The sequence below is a fragment of the Oncorhynchus clarkii genome, chromosome 4 (assembly GCF_045791955.1).
Source record: "Oncorhynchus clarkii lewisi isolate Uvic-CL-2024 chromosome 4, UVic_Ocla_1.0, whole genome shotgun sequence".
In the NCBI taxonomy this organism is placed as follows: domain Eukaryota; kingdom Metazoa; phylum Chordata; class Actinopteri; order Salmoniformes; family Salmonidae; genus Oncorhynchus; species Oncorhynchus clarkii.
This window is the reverse complement of record NC_092150.1, coordinates 27251957-27270910: the sequence shown is the minus strand read 5'-3', so window position 1 is coordinate 27270910 and position 18954 is coordinate 27251957. Positions and strand designations below refer to the sequence as shown.

The 18954-nt window shown below is 44.8% G+C and overlaps 1 pseudogene; it reads right to left on the bottom strand.

Moving 5' to 3' along the window:
- Positions 1-1227: 1227 nt before the first annotated feature.
- The window catches only part of LOC139406664 (dynamin-3-like), a 40700-nt pseudogene continuing 22973 nt past the window's right edge, over positions 1228-18954 (bottom strand).

The following is an 18954-nucleotide window of genomic DNA, read 5'->3' as shown; positions in this document are numbered from 1 at the left end:
GGGAGAACTTGCACAATTGGTGGCTAACTAAATACTTTTTTCCCCCACTGTATTTCTTGAGAGATGGATATTTAAAAGTAGAAGCTCGAACTGTTTGGGCATAGACCTGGATAGTATGACAGAACTTTACAGTAGATTGCAATTCCATCTAGCAGTTCTATCTTGATGGCAAATGTTGTAATTTGGGGATGGACATTTCAGAATTTTTGGTGGGTTAGGGGAGTTGAGAGGGAAGGAGACAGATGGAGAGAAGGTAAGGAGAGGGCTCTGTATAAGCAATAAGACACGTAGGGTTGTGGTATATGGCCAGTATACCATGACTAAGGGCTATTCTTATGCACGACGCATTGCGGAGTGCCTGGATACAGGCATATTGGCCATATACCACAAACCCCCAAAGTGTCTTACTGCTATTATAAACTGGTTACCAACGTAGTTAGAGCGGTAAAAATAAATGTTTTGTCATACCCATGGTGTACGGTCTGATATACCACGGCTATCAGCCAATCAGCATTTAGGGCTCGAACCACACCGTGTTAAATACAGATTAGACAACACATTGACAAGCTCTGTGTAAAAGTCTCAGGCAAAATGGTAGCTGGATATTTGATTTTGGAATGGCCCTTCACCTGAATGGATTGGGTTGAAATTATCAATATTGCCAGCAGCATACCACCCTGCATACCACTGCTGGCTTGCTTCTGAAGCTAAGCAGGGTTGGTCCTGGTCAGTCCCTGGATGGGAGACCAGGAGGCACTCTTTCCTCTGGTCTGAAAATATCCCAATGCCTTAGGGCAGTGATTGGGGACACTGCCCTGTGTAGGTTGCTGTCTTTCGGAAGGGACGTTAAACGGGTGTCCTGACTCTCTGAGGTCATTAAAGATCCCATGGCACTTATTGTAAGAGTAGGGGTGTTAACCCCGGTGTCCTGGCTAAATTCCCAATCTGGCCCTCAAACCATCACGGTCACCTAATAATCCCCAGTTTTGGCTCATTCATCCCCCTCCTCTCCCCTGAAACTATTCCCCAGGTCGGTGCTGCAAATGAGAATGTGTTCTCAGTCAACTTACCTGGTAAAATAACAGATTAAAAAAATGGTGATTGCTCCACATTTCCCTCTGATAGACTAAAAGGAATTATCACCACATTGATTACACCTACCCAATCATTTCAGATCTATGAAAGTGTCTGGAATGTTGGGAATGAAAGTGCTTTGGGGATAGGTCTACGAATTGGGAAATGAGTTGTCCTATCAATCAGGTGGATTATTTCAACTCCATCGCACAGCCTATAAGAGGCAGGTTTGTGTTGAGGGGATGGGGTCATTGCGATGGTTTCATGGGGACAGCCGGGGGTTGCCTCCTGGAGGGGGACAGAGAGGAGAAACCATTAATACAGGACACACACACAATGATGTATTTTAAAGTATTACAGTACTATAAATGATTTACAAAAAACAATACACTGTAGATCTCCTAAAGCATAGTGTGCACTCTGGAGGAAAATCCAGTTGAGAAATAGTGAGCATTCCTGCTAATACTGACCAGGAAAGATCCCTGTAGAGACAAAGGAATCTTGTGGTGTGTGTGTGCTGGCAGAGTGTTCCTGTGATGTGAAATAAGAGAAAGGGGCTTATGCTTTTTCTGGGATAGAGGTAGAGAAAAAGAGAGGGTGAGTTATGGAGGGAGAGTTAGGTAGGGGCTTGAAAAGGAAAGAGGGATGATGGGTGAGGCCCAAAATAATGGTTGGAGAGGAAATTAGAGGGGAGAAAAAAAATGTACAGCCCAAAAGCAGGGGAGGAATGAGTGGAGGAAGAGAAGTGGAAGAGCGGGGAGAAAGATATTACATTAGGAAAAATGGAAAGCAGTCAAACAAATCCATGCCAGGAGAAAGGGAGGTTGAGATGGAGAGAGAGAGAGGTGAGAAATAGAAAGGGTCGGTATACTGGGGTTGATAGGAAATAAATGAAAAACACATTTTCCAACAGACCCCCACCCCAGCTCAAATAACCTCTCTCTCTCTGCAGCCCAATGTTTAGCTGTGTGTGTGTGCGTGCCTGTGTGCATGCTTGAAGTACCACAGCATTAAAGAATTTCAACAAATAGCAAATAAATCAAGTTGAACTTCAATAATAATAAGGTGGGTGCTTATATTTGTCCTATTTCACATACAAGTTGAAGTCGGAAGTTCACATATACCTTAGCCAAACACATTTAAACTCAGTTTTTCACAATTCCTGACATGTAATCCTAGTAAAAATTCCCTGTCTTAGGTTAGTTAGGATCACCACTTTGAGAATGTGAAATGTCAGAATAATAGTAGAGAGAATGATTCATTTCAGCTTTAATTTCTTGTATCACATTCCCGGTGGGTCAGAAGTTTACATACACTCAATTAGTATTTGGTAGCATTGCCTTTAAATTGTTTAACTTGGGTCAAATGTTTCAGGTAGCCTTCCACAAGCTTCCCACAATAAATTGGATGAATTTTGGCCCATTCCTCCTGACAGAGCTGGTGTAACTGAGTCAGGTTTATAGGCCTCCTTGCTCGCACACGCTTTTTCAGTTCTGCCCACAGATTTTCTATAGGATTGAGGTCAGGGCTTTGTGATTGCCACTCCAATACCTTGACTTTGTTGTCCTTGAGCCATTTTTTACCCCTTTTTCTCCCCAATTTTCGTGGTATCCAATTGTTAGTAGCTACTATCTTGTCTCATCGCTACAACTCCCGTACGGGCTCGGGAGAGACGAAGGTTGAAAGTCATGCGTCCTCCGATACACAACCCAACCAAGACGCACTGCTTCTTAACACAGCGCGCATCCAACCCGGAAGCCAGCCGCACCAATGTGTCGGAGGAAACACCGTGCACCTGGCAACCCTGGTTAGCACGCACTGCGCCCGGCCCGCCACAGGAGTCGCTGGGGCGCGATGAGACAAGGACATCCCTACCGGCCAACCCCTCCCTAACCCGGACGACGCTAGGCCAATTGTGCGTTGCCCCACGGACCTCCCGGTCGCGGCCGGTTACGTCAGAGCCTGGACGCGAACCCAGAGTCTCTGGTGTCCTTAAGCCATTTTGCCACAACTTTGGAAGTCTTTTTGGGGTCATTGTCCATTTGGAAGACCCATTTGCAACCAAGCTTTAACTTCCTGACTGATGTCTTGAGATGTTGCTTCAATATATCCACATAATTTCCCTTCCTCATGACGCCATCTATTTTGTGAGGGGCACCAGTCCCTCCTGCAGCAAAGCACCCCCAAAACATGATGCTGCCACCCCTGTGCTTCACGGTTGGGATGGTGTTCTTCGGCTTGCAAGCCTCTCCCTTTTTCCTCCAAACATAACGATGGTCATTATGGCCAAACAGTTCTATTTTTTTTCATCAGACCAGAGGACGTTTCTCCAAAAAGTAGGATCTTTGTCCCCATGTGCAGTTGCAAACCGATCTGGCTTTTTTTATGGCGGTTTTGGAGCAGTGGCTTCTTCCTTGCTGAATGACCTTTCAGGTTATGTCGATATAGGACTCGTTTTACTGTGGATATAGATATGTTTGTACCTGTTTCCTCCAGCATCTTCACAAGGTCCTTTGCTGTTGTTCTGGGATTGATTTGCACTTTTCGCACCAAAGTACGTTCATCTCTAGGAGACAGAACGCATCTCCTTCCTGAGCGGTATGACGGCTGCGTGGTCCCATGGTGTTTTTACTTGCATACTATTGTTTTTACAGATGAACGTGGTACCTTCAGGCATTTGGAAATTGCTCCCAATGATGAACCAGACTTCTGGAGGTCTACAATTTTTTTTCTGAGGTCTTGGCTGATTTCTTTTGATTTTCCCATGTCAAGCAAAAAGGCACTGAGCTTGAAGGTAGGCCTTGAAATACATACACAGGTACACCTCCAATTGACTCAAATGATGTCAATTAGCCTATCAGAAACTTGTAAAGCCATGACATCATTTTCTGGAATTTTCCAAGCTGTTTAAAGGCACAGTCAACTTAGTGTATGTAAACTTCTGACCCACTGGAATTGTGATACAGTGAATTATATGTGAAATAATCTGTCTGTAAACAATTGTTGGAAAAATTACTTGTGTCATGCACAAAGTAGATGTCCTAACCGACTTGCCAAAACTATAGTTTGTTAACAAGAAATTTGTGGAGTGGTTGAAAAATGAGATTTAATGACTCCAACCTAAGTGTATGTAAACTCCTGACTTCAACTGTATGTACTGTATGTGGGAATTGGAAATGTTTTTTTCATATTTTTCACAACCTCAGAGAGTGGGGTCACGGTCTGCCATTGTCAACAGCATCCCTGGAGCAATTAGGGTTAAGTGCTCTTCTCAAGGGAACGATTTTTCACCTTGTTAGTTCGGGGATTAGAACTAGTGACCTTTAGGTTACTGGCCCAACACTCTAACCTTTAGGCTACCTGCTTCCCTGAACATCGGCGTCATGGTTACCTGGGTACATTGGGGGGCAATCTGATAAGTCTGCCTGGTGGAGACTGGTTGGTATCAGTGTTGTTGCTGGTTGGTCCATGAGGATGAGGTGCAGCACGGAGGAGACTAGTAACGTCATGGAGGTGGGGCCTCTGGTGGATGGTGGGGGCTCTGGGAGCAGAGGCTATATGCTTAGGAGCTAGAGCTGTAGAACTGTGAGACCTGAGGGAAGGTGGTTAGCGTTATGATATGTGTGCACCCATGTGTGTGTTTGTGTGTTACCTGCGGCTGGTCGCAGTGGCTCCATGCAGCCAGAAGGAGTCAACAGGAGGTAGAGGAGTGGAGCAGGTGGAGGTAGAGATGTCTCCGATGCTGGCCAGCGCCTCCAAGGCAGCGTGAGTCCTCAGTGCCTCCTCTCTCCACTGGATACTCATCCATCAACACACACTTCTCTGTTAGAGAGTAGAGCTGCACCAGGAGGTCATTACGGATGTACTCCTTTACCTATGGAGAGAGGAGAGAGAGAGATGATATATTCCTTCACCAACAGAGAGTTATGAGGGGAGACTGCCGGACAGACACAGACCATGAGGTGCATGGCGGTCTTGGGCACGAGGTCTCTAATGGCTTTGTAAATGATGTTCATGTAGGAGTCCACCAGGTTCCCGGATGGTCTCTACTTGACGCTCCAACTGAGGGTCCATAGAGAAACTATCACTAGAACCATTACTCTCCTTATCAACCTGGCACAGGAGAGAGAATGAGTGAGGGAGGGAAAGAGGGAGAGGCAGAGGCAGAGTTATAGAGAGGTCATGAGCAGATGAGCTGCATTTTTACAAAAAGATAGATTTAGGGTTGTATAAAATTGGATACTACCCCCCACAACATAACCTTCACTCCAAATCAAAACTCCAAACCTACAACCTTATCTTGGACAAATTACCTGGAAGGATTCTGGAATATATATCATATATATTCCAGATATATATCAAATATATATATCAAATATATATCACCAAGGATTCTTACTGCCAAGGACTATCCAGCAAACTTTCTGACAAACCAGCAACCAGCAAATGAAGCACAAAAGAAACCCGAAAATATAATCCACCCTGGAACTGAGTATGTAATGTTCAGTCGGAAGCTACTTCGAAATCCTAGAATGAAAAGAACATTACAATAATCTCTAGATGTTTCACTTTATAAAGACTGAATGCTAAGTTAAAAGGCTACCAATCTTGAAGAACAGACCCGGCTGCAACATTAATAACCACTGAAGTGTGAAGTAAGAGGTGTGAAGCCCCTGAGCCAAACAATGGCAGCAGAGTTCCTCCCCCACCCAAATGCAGAAGCATCTTTGACCCCTTCATCCATGGCTTCCCTCTGAGCAGAGGTCACCACAGTACAGTACCCCTTGGACATAAAAAAAATGACAAGCCACAGAAAGAGTACAAAGAGAAGCTCCTCATGGACAATCCAGACACAATTTTTGTTGACTGCTACAAAAATCGGGAATGTAAGCAACTTAATCTTCAACACAGACCATCCCTGGGCATGGCACAGAGCTATGAGAGCACACTATCCCTCTTAAGAGAGAAGGTATTGGCGGCGGGCGGAAAATCAGAACATATCTTAAAATGAGGACCCTGAGAAAGACCCCCTCTGTCAACCTGTACAAGAATGGAACAGTGGTGGTGCAGGGCAACTTCATACATTTCCAGAAAGGACTTCCACAAAATCAAAGCAAGAGCACGGCAGGAGAAGCTTTCTCTTGGTGACGAATCCCCCACCCCAAGCGAGTCTGATCTAGGGCTGTTACGGTGACCGTATTACCGCCAAATCGACAGTCACGAGTCATGAAGGCAGTCAAATTCCACCAGCTCTGATGCTGCTGATGGTCAATAGTAGCCTACCAAACTTGAAAACTGTCTGGTACTCAGCACTCTATTGTCCCGCTAATCACATTGACATCAATGCAAATGTGATCGAAAATCGAATCCAATTTTATTGGTCACGTACACATGTTTAGCAGATGTTATTGCGGGTGCAGTGAAATGCTTGTGTTTCTAGGTACAACAGTGCAGTAATATTTAACAATTTCACAACAATGCACACACATCTAAGGAATGGAATTAAGAATATATAAATATTTGGACGAGCAATGTCAGAGTGGCATAGACTAAGATACAGTAGAATAGAATACAGTATATACACTGCTCAAAAAAATAAAGGGAACACTTAAACAACACAATGTAACTCCAAGTCAATCACACTTCTGTGAAATCAAACTGTCCACTTAGGAAGCAACACTGATTGACAAATTTCACATGCTGTTGTGCAAATGGAATAGACAACAGGTGGAAATTATAGGCAATTAGCAAGACGCCCCCAATAAAGGAGTGGTTCTGCAGGTGGAGACCACAGACCACTTCTCAGTTCCTATGCTTCCTGGCTGATGTTTTGGTCACTTTTGAATGCTGGCGGTGCTTTCACTCTAGTGGTAGCATGAGACGGAGTCTACAACCCACACAAGTGGCTCAGGTAGTGCAGCTCATCCAGGATGGCACATCAATGTGTGCTGTGGCAAGAAGGTTTGCTGTGTCTGTCAGTGTAGTGTCCAGAGCATGGAGGCGCTACCAGGAGACAGGCCAGTACATCAGGAGACGTGGAGGAGGCCGTAGGAGGGCAACAACCGAGCAGCAGGACCGCTACCTCCGCTTTTGTGCAAGGAGGAGCACTGCCAGAGCCCTGCAAAATGACCTCCAGCAGGCCACAAATGTGCATGTGTCTGCTCAAACGGTCAGAAACAGACTCCATGAGGGTGGTATGAGGGCCCGACGTCCACAGGTGGGGGTTGTGCTTACAGCCCAACACCGTGCAGGACGTTTGGCATTTGCCAGAGAACACCAAGATTGGCAAATTCATCACTGGTGCCCTGTGCTCTTCACAGATGAAAGCAGGTTCACACTGAGCACGTGACAGACGTGACAGAGTCTGGAGACACCGTGGAGAACGTTCTGCTGCCTGCAACATCCTCCAGCATTTGGCGGTGGGTCAGTCATGGTGTGGGGTGGCATTTCTTTGGGGGGCCGCACAGCCCTCCATGTGCTCGCCAGAGGTAGCCTGACTGCCATTAGGTACCGAGATGAGATCCTCAGACCCCTTGTGAGACCATATGCTGGTGCGGTTGGCCCTGGGTTCCTCCTAATGCAAGACAATGCTAGACCTCATGTGGCTGGAGTGTGTCAGCAGTTCCTGCAAGAGGAAGGCATTGATGCTATGGACTGGCCAGCCCGTTCCCCAGACCTGAATCCAATTGAGCACATCTGGGACATCATGTCTCGCTCCATCCACCAACACCACGTTGCACCACAGACTGTCCAGGGGTTGGCGGATGCTTTAGTCCAGGTCTGGGAAGAGATCCCTCAGGAGACCATCCGCCACCTCATCAGGAGCATGCCCAGGCGTTGTAGGGAGGTCATACAGGCATGTGGAGGCCACACACACTACTGAGCCTCATTTTGATCAACCTGTAGTGTGATTTTCCACTTTAATTTTGAGTGGGACTCCAAATCCAGACCTCCATGGGTTGATAAATTTGATTTCCATTGATCATTTTTTGTGTGATTTTGTTGTCAGCACATTCAACTATGTAAAGAAAAAAGTATTTAATAAGAATATTTCATTCATTCAGATCTAGGATGTGTTATTTTAGTGTTTCCTTTATTTTTTTGAGCAGTGTACATATGAGATGAGCAATGCAAAATTGCAGCAGCATCTAATGTGCTAGTGATGACTATTTAACAGTCTGACAGCCTTGAGATAGAAGCTGTTTTTCAGTATCTCGGTCCCAGCTTTGATGCACCTGTACTGACCTCACCTTCTGGGGTTGAAGAGGTGCTGTTGCACCTTCTTCACCACACTGTTTGTGTGGGTGGACCATTTCAGTTTGTCAGTGATCTGTACTCCGAGGAACTTTCCATCTTCTCCACTGCAGTCCCATCGATATGGATAGGGGGGTGCTTCCTCTGCTGTTTCCTGAAGTCCACGATCAGCTCCTTTGTTTTGTTGACGTTGATGAGAGTTTATTTCTGGCACCACACTCCCAGAGCCCTCACCTCATCCCTGTAGGTTGTCTCGTCATTGTTGGTAATCCGGCCTACTACTGTTGTATCGTCTGCAAACTTGATGATTGAGTTGGAGTCGTGTGTGAACAGTCATGGATACAGTCATGGATGAACAGGGAGTGCAGGAGGGGGCTGAGCATGCACCCTTGTGGGGCCCCAGTGTTGAGGATCATCAAAGTGGAGGTGTTGTTTCCTACCTTCACCACCTGGGGGCGGCCTGTCAGGAAGAAAAGGACCCAGTTGCACAGGGTGGGGTTCAGACCCAGGGCCTTGAGCTTAATGATGAGCTTGGTGGGTACTATGGTGTTGAATGCTGAGCTATAGTCAATGAACAGCATTCTTATAAAGGTATTCCTCTTGTCCAGATGGGATATGGCAGTGTAATGGCGATTGCATCGTCTGTGGATCTATTGTGGTGATATGATCCTTGACTAGTCTCTCAAAGCACTTCATGGAGTGAGTGAGTGCTACGGGGTGTTAGTCATTTAGTTCAGTTACCTTTGCTTTCTTGGGTACAGGAACAATGGTGGCCATCTTGAAGCATGTGGGGACAGCATACTGGGATACTGAGAGATTGAATATGTCCATAAACACTCTAGCCAGCTGGTCTGCGCATGCTCTGAGGACACGGCTAGGCATGCCGTCTGGGCTGGCAGCCTTGCGAGGGTTAACACGCTTAAATGTCTTACTCACGTCGGCCATGGAGAACGAGAGCCCACAGTCCTTGGTAGCGGGCCGCGTCGGTGGCACTGGGTTATCTTCAAAAAGGGCGGAAACAAGATGTCGGTGTCCACGATGTGGCTGGTTTTCCTTTTGTAGTCTGTGATTGTCTGTAGACCCTGCCACATTCGTCTCATGTCTGAGCCGTTGTGACTTCACTTTGTCTCTATACTGACGTTTTGCCTGTTTGATTGCCTTACGGAGGGAAAAACTACACTGTTTGTATTCGGCCAAATTCCCAGTCACCTTGCCATCATTAAATGCAGTGGTTCGAGCTTTCAGTTTTGCACGAATGCTGCCATCTATCCTCGATTTCTGGTTAGGGTAGATGATAATAGTCACAGTGGGCACAACATCTCCTATTCACTTCCTGATAAACTCAGTCACCGTATCAGTATATTCGTCAATGTTATTCTCGGAGGCTACCCGGAAAATATCCCAGTCCGAGTGATCAAAACAAGCGTAGATTCTGATTGGTCAGACCAGTGGTGAATAGTCCTTAGCACGGCTACTTCCTATTTAAGTTTCTGCCTATATGAAGGGAGGAGCAAAATGGAGTCGTGATCAGATTTGCCAAAAGGAGGGCCTTAAAGGCATCCCAGAAGTTGGAGCAGCAGTGATCGAGTGTTTTAGCAGCGCAAGTACCAGTCAATGTGTTGATAGAACTTCGGTAGCGTTTTCCTCAAATTTGCTTTGTTAAAATCCCCAGCTACAATAAATGCGGTCTCAGGATATGTGGTTTCCAGTTTGCATAGGGTCCAGTGAAGTTCTTTGAGGACCATTGTGGTATCGGCTTGAGGGGGAATATACATGGCCGTGACTATAACCAAAGATAATTATCTTTGGAGGTAATACGGTCGGCATTTGATTGTGAGGTATTCTAGGTTGGGTGAACAAAAGGACTTGAGTGTTATCATAATCACACCATGGGTAGTTAATCATGAACCATACACCCCCTCCCTTCTTCTTCCCGGAGAGATATTTATTCTGTGAAATATAGTATGTTACAATCCCTGATGTCTCTCTGGAAGGAAATCCTCACCCTGAGCTCATCAATTTTATTATCCAGAGACTGAACATTAGCGAGTAGTATACTCGGAAGCGGTGGGTGGTGTACGCACCTTCTGAGTCGGACTAGAAGTCCACTCTGAGTAACTCTTCTCCGCCGGCGGTATTTTGGATCAGCCTCTGGAATTAGTTCAATTGCCATAGGTGGTACGAACAAAGGATCCGATTCGGGAAAGTCGTATTCCTGGTATTAATGCTGGTGAGTTACCGCCACTCTGATATCCAAAAGTTCTTCCCGGCTGTATGTAATAACACAAAACAAATTCTGATAATATAAGAAATGACACGGAAAAAAACAAAATACTGCAAAGTTGCCTAGGGGCGAGAAGCATGGCTGCCCTATCTATCGTGCCTTTAAACTGCTTGCTGTTTAATGGTGCCGATACACTTAATGAGAGCCCATGAGCGCAACATTTCTATAGTCTGTGCAATTATGTGAGAAAACAGAGTGATGGCCTATAATAAAAAGAGGGGGATCCCATCAGCTTTCTATAGGTTAGGCCTACTATATGTATTTCTCAACTTTCCTAATATTAAGCACATTGCTTCTCTTTACAACAGGAGTATAGCCTACCTCAAAACAAATTTCACACGTGACCGACTGGCTCGATTCGGTCTTATGTGGCAAAATTTGAAATTGTGTTTTTTACATTTACAAAATTAGAAAATGGTATACCATACACTATAGTTGAGGAACATTGGGAAAGTAATTATGCTTTGAAAGATGATGAACTTGAAAATGTCCCTTGAATGTTTTCGGACACCTAACGAAGAGCTCTTCTTTGTCTACACCCATTCAGCATCGTTCAGACCCTCTAAATCCTTAAAGAGATGGGTGGCGTTAAGGATTCACATGTGAGGCCATGTACAAAACAACCAAAGCTTTCAAAAGGCTGGTTTATATTACGGGTGGGTTCGTAAATTTAATCTGGAGAGCCAGAGTGTGCCCGTTCATAAACTCAGAGCATTGTCAGATTGTCCGTACGTAAATTCTGTGTTTCGCTCTCTGAGCGCTCAGAGTGCACACTGGACGCTCTGGCCGAGCAGTAGAGTTGATTCAAGCGTTCAGACCTAACGACAGCACCCAAGCTAATTGGCTAGCTTGCTAGCTTCTTCCAGACACAAATGAGAGAACAGCTCACTCTGACGATTTTACCCGCCCTAGTAGAGCTGGTTAGGCTGTTTTGATGTTATCCAGAGCATTGCTGACTGCAACTGTGTTGCTGGCAACATTTTAATTACGCTTCTTTGCCAACGTTTACTGACACCGAACATATTCAACGGGCGTTGAGCTTACGTATATTCATCAGTTATTCGGCGTTCTGGCACACTCAGACGAGAGTGCTCTGAAATCACAGCAGATAGCCAGAGCAAATTTACCGGCTACGTCTATTGACAGTTGTGAACATTCTATTGAAATGGTTAATTGAATAGTAGTGGAGTATTAGCTAGCTAGCTAAACAATATATTTTCCAGTACATGTGTTATGCATCTCAGAATAGTAAGCAGAATCAATATATGGTTAACCATGAAACGTGTGAGCAGAATGTAAGCAGAATAAACACAGTCCTAGCCATTCTGGGTCATGCCTGGTCTTGTGAAGGCCATTGGACAGGCACATTGGTTAATCCGTTATAGGGACCATTAGACATGCACCTGTATTAGGAAGGTATGTTAGTATTAATTAAGTACTATTAGACATGCACCTGTATTAGGAACATATGTATGTATTATTGTTTGCATTGGTACTATGGTGACACCACCAATATCATCTAAAATGAGCATAAATAAGTCAGAAGTGGGCGTAAACAAGTCAGAAGTGAGACTGAAAGATAATGCTGGCGAAAGGCTAAAGGGTATTAATAATTTACATAAAGAGGAGTGACTACGTATGTTATGTACGGTTATGTACGGGTAAAATTGTATAAAAGGAGAGTGCTGAGACTGGAAAGATCAGTTAGTCCATGGGCCAGCTTGGCTTGTTACTTTGTAATAAAGTATATTTGAATTCTCAAGTTCTGGTATCTGAGAAATATTATTGGGCCAATATTTCTACAACATGAACATAATCCCAGCTAACCAACCAGGTTCAATGTTAGCTAGCTAACATCAAGCTATAACTAGCAATGCAAATGGCTCTGAGATACAAATAATAGAATTACACAGATGACACACGTAAAGGTTAGCTAGCGTGTCAGCCAGCTCGCTAGCTAACAGTACACTAACTTGAAATAAAAATGACTTTCAAACAAAATTAGAATCGTGTAATATCTTAGCTAGACTATCTTACCAGTATACAGTGGAAGTCGTAAGATTACATACACTTAGGTTGGAATCATTAAAACACATTTTTCAACCACTCCCCAAATTTCTTTTTAACAAACTATACTTTTGGCAGGTCGGTTAGGACATCTACTTTGTGCCTGACAATTGTTTACAGACAGATTATTTCACTTATAATTCACTGTATCACAATTCCAGTGGGTCAGAAGTTTACATACACTAAGTTGACTGTGCCTTTAAACAGCTTAGAAAATTTGAGTCAATTGGAGGTGTACCTGTGTATGTATTTCAAGGCCTACCTTCAAACTCAGTGCCTCTTTGCTTGACATCATGGGAAAATCAAAAGAAATCAGCCAAGACCTCAGAAAAAAATTGTAGACCTCCACAAGTCTGGTTTATCATTGGGAGCAATTTCCAAACACCTGAAGGTACCACGTTCATCTGTACAAACAATAGTATAAACACCATGGGACCACACAACCGTGTGGTGCAAAAAAAAAAAAGTGAAAATCAATCCCAGAACAACAGCAAAGGACCTTGTGAAGATGCTGGAGGAAACAGGTACAAAAGTGTGCATATCCACAGTAAAACAAGTCCTATATTGACAAAACCTGAAAGGCCTCTCAGCAAGGAAGAAGCCACAGCTCCAAAGAAAAAAACAGACTATGGTTTGCAACTGCACATGGAGACATGTCCTCTGGTCTGATGAAACAAAAATAGAACTGTTTGGCCATAATGACCATCGTTATGTTTGGAGGAAAAAGGGTGGAGGCTTGCAAGCCGAAGAACACCATCCCAACCGTGAAGCACAGGGGTGGCAGCATCATGTTGTTGGGGTGCTTTGCTGCAGGAGGGACTGGTGCACTTCACAAAATAGATGGCGTCATGAGGCAGGAAAATATGTGGATATATTGAAGCAACATCTCAAGACATCAGTCAGGAAGTTAAAGCTTGGTTGCAAATGGGTCTTCCAAATGGACAATGACCCCAAGCATACTTCCAAAGTTGTGGCAAAATGGCTTAAGGACAACAAAGTTAAGGTATTGGAGTGGCCATCACAAAGCCCTGACCTCAATCCTATAGAAACATTTGGGCCGAACTGAAAAAGTGTGTGCGAGCATGGAGGCCTACAAGCCTGACTCATTTACACCAGCTCTGTCAGGAGGAATGGGCCAAAATTTACCCAACTTATTGTGGAAAGCTTGTGGGAGGCTACCTGAAATGTTTGACCCAAGTTTTAATCAATTTAAAGGCAATATTACCAAATACTAAAATAGTGTATGTAAACGTCTGACCCACTGGAAATGTGATGAAAGAAATAAAAGCTGAAATGAATCGTTCTCTCTACTATTATTCTGACATTTCACATTCTTCAAATAAAGTGGTGATCCTAACATACCTAAGACTGGGAATTTTTACTAGGATTAAAGGACTTGTGAAAAACTGAGTTTAAATGTATTTGGCTAAGGTGTATGTAAACTTCCGACTTCAACTGAACATATCAAATACAAATCTTAGAATCAACTATTAAAGATTACCAGAACCCACTGGATTCTCCAATTACATTGAATGAACTACAGGACAAAATACAAATCCTCCAACCCAAAAAAGCCTGTGGTGTTGATGTATCCTAAATTAAATTATAAATATACAAACCACACATTCCAATTGCCTATACTTAAATTTAACATCATTCTCGTCTCCACTTTATTGGATTGATCACTCCTTGGTTCCAAATTTTGGGGAAGATGCCAGAGTTGAAGATGATTACCGCAATCCACAAAAGTGGAGACAAATTTGACCCCAATAACTACTGTGGGATATGCTTCAATGGCAACCTTTGGAAAATCCTCTGCATTATCATTAACAGCAGACTTGTACATTTCCTCAGTGAAAACAATGTACTGAGCAAATGTAAATAGTATTTTTACCAAACTACCGTATGCAGACCACGTATTCAACCTGCAAACCCTAATTGACAAACAAACCAAAACAAAGGCAAAGTCTTCTCATGCTTTGTTGATTTGAAAACGTTTTTTTACTCAATTTGGCATGAGGGTCTGCTATACAAATTGATGGAAAGCAGTGTTGGGGGAAAACATTTGACAATATAAAATCCATGTACACAAGCAACTTTCCACAGGGCCATGGGGTGAGACATGGATGTAGCTTGTGCCCCCCCCTCCTCAATATATATATCACAGAATTGGCGAGGGCACTAGAACAGTCTGCAGCACCCGGCCTCACTCTACTAGAATCTGAAGTCAAATGTCTACTACGGGTTTGTTGGTGCTCCTGTTCCCAACCAAGGAGGGCCTACAGCAACACCTAGATCTTCTGCACAGATTCTGTCAGACGTGGACCATGACAGTACATCTCAGTAAGACAAAAATAATGGTGTTCCAAAAAAAGTCTGGTTGCCAGGACCACAAATACAATTCCTGAGCACACAAAAACTATACGTACCTAAACATTAGGGCCACAGGTAACTTCAACAAAGCTGTGAACGATCTGAGAGAAGGGAAGAAGTGCCTTCTACGTCATGAAAAGGAACATAAAATTCAACATACCAATTAGGATCTGGCTAAAAATACTTGAATCAGTGATAAAACCCATTGCCCTTTGTGGTTGTGAGGTCTGGGGTCCGCTCACCAACCAATAATGTTCCTAATGTTTTGTGTACATGCACAAACTGTTCCGAACTGTTTCGACAGGGAAGCTGTGAGCAGCCAATGACTGAAGGCAAAGGGGGGGGGGGGGGGGGGGGGGAGAGAGGTGAAGGGTAGCCAGGCAGAGAATAAGGGCAGGTGTAGGTTATAGTTAGTGTTAGGAGGTAAGGGGTCAGGGTTAGGCTATTCACAGTTACTTTATTGGTCATGGTTTTAGGGTTAGAGGTTAGAGTCAGGTTTAGAGTTACGGGTCAGGAGTTTTGACTAAGATACTCACAGTGACTTTCTCAGGATAGACTCCAGCTCTCAGCAGAGAAGCTTTCCAGCTGTCTACCTCCTCCTGAGAGCCAAACGCCAGCTCCAAGAACCCGTAGTCCTTATACACGTTCCTACAATTACATTGCATACTGTCAGCTACCTCAAACTACATCACCCAGCCAGCAGCTTCAGAAAACAACTATAACCACATCCAAGAACCTCTAGTCCTTATATACCTTCTAACAATTATAACAGATACAATCAAACAGTCATCTTCCTCTCCAGGTTTGAGGTTGCATGCCATATGCATACACACGACTACACCATAGGTCTCACACATGTTATCAGAGCTGGAACACACACCTTCACACACAATGAATAACTAAACTCACACATCCATACCCACAGAGCCTCTCTCTCTCTCTCTCTCTCTCTCTTCTCTCTCTTCTCTCTCTCTCTCTCTCTCTTTCCTCTCTCTCTCTTTCTCTCTCTCAGGGAGACGCCGCTGCGTCTGACAGAGGCAGGAATCTGGAGCGGTCTAAAACCCATCTGTTAAACACACACACACACCACACACAGGCACACACATCTGTTAAACATTCTCTTTAATCACTCTGTGTTCCTGTCCTTTTGTTTCTCCCTCTCTCATGTTTTCTAAACTGGTATTGTTGGTGGTGCGTGTGTGTGTGTGTGTGTGTGTGTGTGTGCGCGCAGTATATTTGCCTGTCTGTCTGTCTGTCTGTCTCCAATCTCAAGCTGTCTTGAGTGTTCTGGATAGCAGCCTGACCACATATCTCATGAGATCTCCTCTGCCTGTAGGCTAAGTAGGGCTGGGTCTGGTTGATCCCTGGATGGGAGACCAGATGCTGCTGGAGATGGTGTTGGACGGACGGCCAGAAGGGTTAGTATTAGTTAGGAGGGCCAGTAGGAGGCTCCCCCTCTCTCTCTTAATGCTTTACAATGGCTGGATTGTAACCAGTCACTCACATCCCCCTTTTCTTCGCTCTGTTCCGCTGTGGTCAGGGATAGTGAGCTTTTCTCTCCTCTTGAGGAATTTTAGCAAGGATCCGTTTCTCCCTTTTTCCTTTCTCCCTCCCTCTTTCCCTGCTTTTAGATCAGGGACTTTCCTAAAGGTTCTGATTACTGTCAGACAGGGACAACCAGAGCATTGGAATCAGGACTGTGGACACAAATCATGCACACACAAACACGCACAGAGAGAAGGGGGGACAAGGGGCGCAGTAGGACACGCTTTTGACACATTCCTGACTGATTGCTCTCCCTCTCTCCCCACTCTCACCCCATCCAGCCTTCTTTCTTTCCCTCCTTCTTGTGGCGAGTGGTTAAATAGTTTCCTAACAAGAGCTGCCTCATCTCTGGTCCAGAACTCTGGCTTTGATTAGCTGCTTAATGAGCCTGCCCTCGGTATGCTGCGGTCCACACACACACACTCACGAACCAGGTCCCACCCAGCTCAGCCATAGCATGCCCAGCCCACCCCATCCTAACCCACTCCATCTCTCTGTCAGTCAGTCAGTGAGGAGGTCAGAGACCAGCTGTGCCCCCCCCCCCCCCCCCCCCCCCCCCTGTCATACACTAATCTCACATAAAACCACTTCAACACACACATCTCTGTTCGGTGCTGAAGATGGAGTAGGCATGTTACTGGACATGAAGCTGCTCTTCACACCTCTGTTCGGTGCTGAAGATGGAGTAGGCATGTTACTGGACATGAAGCTGCTCTTCACATCTCTGTTCGGTGCTGAAAATGGAGTAGGCATGTTACTGGACATGAAGCTGATCTTCACATCTCTGTTCGGTGCTGAAGATGGGGTAGGCATGTTACTGGACATGAAGCTGCTCTTCACACCTCTGTTCGATGCTGAAGATGGAGTAGGCATGTTACTGGACATGAAGCTGCTCTTCACATCTCTGTTCGGTGCTGAAGATGGAGTAGGCATGTTACTGGACATGAAGCTGCTCTTCACACCTCTGTTCGGTGCTGAAGATGGAGTAGGCATGTTACTGGACATGAAGCTGCACTTCACACCTCTCAGCTTCAGGTTATCCATGGTAACATGTACTTCTTCTCTTTCTCCTGAGGAGGGATAGAGGGATGGGGATGATGGAGGGAGAGGGGGAAGGATGAAGAAATGTAAGGAGATGTAAGAAAGGATCATTCATTGATGGGTCTACTGATCTGGTGAATACACAAACAGCATGTAGAGACAATAAAAACATTAAGAAAAGCAGTAACTGAATAGGCCTGCTCTAATATAACATGCATGGAGTCTCATTGATTTGTTAACATTCCCCTCTATGACGGAAAGCGCAGAGAAACAGAAACAGAGCTAGCTAGGATAAATACATGTATTAGACTATTCTACACTACAGAGATATGTGTGTGTGGGGGTGGGGGTGGGGGGGCATGAGTTTGCACTGTCACCACCATTACAAATTATGATCGAAAGAAAACAGTTAGAGAAAGAAAGCAAAGCGGAGAGAAAATATGGGGACAAGAATGGAGGGAGTGAAAGAATGAGAGAAAAATAGTAAAAAACAGGGAAAGAAATAGTGGTTGATGAGAGGAAAGAAAAAGAGAGAGAAGGGGAGAGGGAGGGAAAGAAGCCAGCCCACATGTGAAAGTTATTACTCAAAAGTGAAGCTCTAAAACAAAACATTCCTCTCCTCACCTCCACCCTTCTCCCCCTTTTCTCTCCTCCACCTTGCTCCCCCTTTTCTCTCCTCCACCCTTCTCCCCCTTTTCTCACCTCCACCTTGCTCTCACTTTTAATAATAATAATTAGGAGGGTGCTAACATTTGTCCTATTTTATTTTATTTATTTGTCCTACACCTTTTTGGTGTTGCATATCCCCTTCCCCCTGACACCCTCGGGGAGTGGGGCCACAGCCAGGGATCAGCCATCATTGATGGTCGACCCTGGAGCAATTAAGGCTAAGTGCCCTGCTCAAGGGCACATCGACAGATTTTCCACCTAGTCATCTCTGGGATTCAAACCAGCGACCTTTCGGTTACTGAGCCAACGCTCTTAAGCGCTAGGCTACCTGCCTCAGGAAACAGCTATAGTTACAGTATGGAGTGGAGAGAGGGAGGAGAGGACAGAAGGTGAGATGGAGAGAAGGGGGATATGGAGGAGGGATGGGTATAGCCTACCCAGAAAAATAAATGGACGGAAAGGTGCAAGTCTGTCTCACAAACACTTAGGTGTGTGTGTCTGAGTGGGTGTGTGTGTTGGTCTCTCCTGAACCCCAAAACTTTCTTCCTTCATTCCTCTTTCTCTTTTTTCCAGAGGGGCCCACTTCCTGTTAGAGAGGCAGAAACAAAACTATAGAACGAAGCTGGCACGTCGACAGACGACAACAT